The following is a 3,135-nucleotide window of genomic DNA, read 5'->3' on the forward strand; positions in this document are numbered from 1 at the left end:
ATCTCATAAGCTTGAAAACACACTGTGTCCAATATTTTCAAAAAGATAAAATAAGTCATATTTTTGGTTCATTTAATAGTTAAAACAAATGTACATTACTGCAATCAGTTGATAAAACATTGTCCTTTACAATTATAAAAGCTATTTACAAAAATATACTACTCTGCTAGCATGTCAGCAGACTGGGGTGGATCCTGCTGAAATCCTATGTATTGAATGAATACAGAATCCTTTTAAATCGGGAAAAAAAATTGTTTTTGAATCGAGAATCGAATCGAATCAAAAAAAATCGATATTTTATCGAATCGTGACCCCAAGAATCGATATTGTATCGAATCGTAGGACACCCGAAGATTCACAGTCCTAATTATTAGTGTGGTATATGTGATACACCACAATTATTTGCTTTGTCAACTATAACACAAAGCTTAGTTAAGATTTTTTTTTTCAGATATACTGATGTACATTGAATTGGTTTTAGCATATTTAACGTCCAACATGTAACAAAGTGGCTCCTTTCATTCATGAAATGAGAAAGCAGGCTACAATGTGCTATTTTCAGATGGTATGTAAATCTAAAATACAGACAGAAGCCAAACTCATAACATGCTCAAAAAAGGTAAGATCAGTGTATGTTGATTCTCCACAAGATGACAGCAGTGTACCACAACATTAAATGCAAATTAAGACATCTGGTTCTTCTTGTCACTTATGTAATTTTAACATTTAATATATACCACAGGCAGAGGTGGGCAGAGTAGCCAGAAATTGTACTCAAGTAAGAGTACTGTTACTTTAGAGATTTATTACTCAAGTAAAAGTAAGAAGTAGTCACCCAAATATTTACTTGAGTAAAAGTAAAAAGTATGTTGGGAAAAAACTACTCAAGTACTGAGTAACTGATGAGTAACCTGTTTGTTTAATGATTACGGCAACAAATAATGGACAAAAACATAAAAATAGCAATGAGCAAATTCACAGCCAGGAATATCTCTTAAACAACTAAAACAATATTATATATTAAATAATAATACATTAAAATAAAGTAAAAATTAAGGCAAATTGAGCCACAATAACTTAACAGCACCATAGGCTCAGTAGGCATTGATTGATTGATTGAAACTTGTATTAGTAGATTGCAGTACAGTACATATTCCGTACAATTGACCACTAAATGGTAACACCCCAATAAGATTTTCAACGTTTATCAATTACTTAATAAATGACCAAGTCGAGGTGATCTACCTCATATATACATATACATACACACATATCATATATATACATACCTTTATATATACAGTATATAATTTATATTTATTTATTTTGCCGTTTTTGTTCACATGTTAAAGGTGTTTTAATGAATATACATGCATGTTTAACATATAGATTCCTATCTTTAATGAAGACAAAAATATAAGTTGGTGTATTACCTGACAGTAGTGCTGATAACGTCCCGGTTTTCAAATGGCGGAGAAAAAAAGTTCCTCCTTCCTGTCTAATACATCATGAAAGTCGTTGGTTTTTGGCATCTTATTTGTCCAGCTTCCATATTGGTTTTGATACACTTTACAAGAAATACATTGGCGGCAAACTCCGTAGTTTGCTAGCTTGTTTGCTCTGGCTTTCGGAGACTTTTATTTTGTTAGCGCAGGCGCGATGGAGCGGCACTTTTATTGTGAAGACAGGAACTGTGCGATCAGTTTTTGGCTTAGGGTTGGAAGTACGGTTGAAATAAAAAGTGTCTTTTTTCGTTTACACTTTTGATTGATTCATTGATAGATTGAAACTTTTATTAGTAGATTGCACAGTACAGTACATATTCCGCACAATTGACCACTAAATGGTAAAACCCCAATAAGTTTTTCAACATGTCGGGTTCTACGTGTGACGGTCACGTGACCACCTGGCTCTGTTTGATTGGTCCAACGTCACCAGTGACTGCATGTGATTGGTGAAACGCAGGCATGCGTAGTTCCTACTTTGAATGCGTGTCTGACAAAATCAAAACAAACAAAGCGTGCATTAACAGATCGATAAAAAAAAAAAGTAGCGAGTAGCGACCTGATTGCAGATAAATGGAGCGGAGTAAAAGTAGCGTTTCTTCTCTATAAATATACTCAAGTAAAAGTAAAAGTATGTTGCATAAAAAACTACTCTTAGAAGTACAATTTATCCCAAAAGTTACTCAAGTAGATGTAACGGAGTAAATGTAGCGCGTTACTACCCACCTCTGACCACAGGTAGCGCAGCCCTAATACAACACAGGAAGCTAAATAGTTAAGCAATGAGAGTTCTGGTTGCTGACTCTCAGAAAAACACTACCTCCTAGTGTATTGGCAGAGAATTGCATAACACTTGCTCGATTCAGGTCAATAACTATAAAAGAACCAGGATGGCATTGGGTGGGGGACACCACACTAAAGCATGATCTTGGCTTTACAGTTCCTGCAGCTTTGCCTGTCAAGCTTTTAAGGCAAACATATAAAGCAAAGGTTCCACCGAGATTTGAACTCGGATCGCTGGATTCAGAGTCCAGAGTGCTAACCATTACACCATGGAACCCTGCTGGCCTTCCTGTTGGGTGTGTGCTGTCTCAAAGCGGCAGAGTATGTGAAGATAAATGAACAAGAGGTTAGCTCCAGTGACCGACGAGTTTGACCTCTCTCATGTTCACATGCCCCAGTGATGTGAAAGACAAACCTCAACAGTCATTTAGTAAGCTCACACTTGTTAAACTCAACCCAGACTTTGAATTGTACTGAACACAAATAAAAGATGGTTGTCTAGAACAACAGTAGAGTGTACTGAAATAAGAACTGTGCTTTTGAAGTTTAGGACTTCCACTAATGCTCAATGTATGCGTTTATTTGGTTCAATGAATCTTCTCTACTGTACCGCTTGCAGTATTTTGGACATTTTAGAGACCTGAGGACTAATGTCACTACAATCTGCCTATAAGAATATTCAGTTTAGACTGGTGCTATGACACAACATTTAAGACAAATGTTTACATTTGGATGCACTGCATCATAGTCAAATTACTTTATTTATCTTATTAGAGCCCTAGACAGACGGGCAGGGCGAACACAGGAAGCATTTCAAAGCAAATCATATCTGTTGGAACTAAGAAAA

The 3,135-nt window shown here is 35.9% G+C and overlaps 1 non-coding gene across 1 annotated transcript; it reads right to left on the minus strand.

Annotated features, from left to right (window-relative positions):
* Positions 1-2,493: 2,493 nt before the first annotated feature.
* Positions 2,494-2,565, minus strand: trnaq-cug (transfer RNA glutamine (anticodon CUG)). The gene has a single exon. It is a non-coding gene; the product is annotated as a tRNA-Gln (tRNA).
* Positions 2,566-3,135: the final 570 nt, after the last annotated feature.

Source organism: Nerophis ophidion, linkage group LG09 (genome assembly GCF_033978795.1).
Source record: "Nerophis ophidion isolate RoL-2023_Sa linkage group LG09, RoL_Noph_v1.0, whole genome shotgun sequence".
Lineage (NCBI taxonomy): Eukaryota > Metazoa > Chordata > Actinopteri > Syngnathiformes > Syngnathidae > Nerophis > Nerophis ophidion.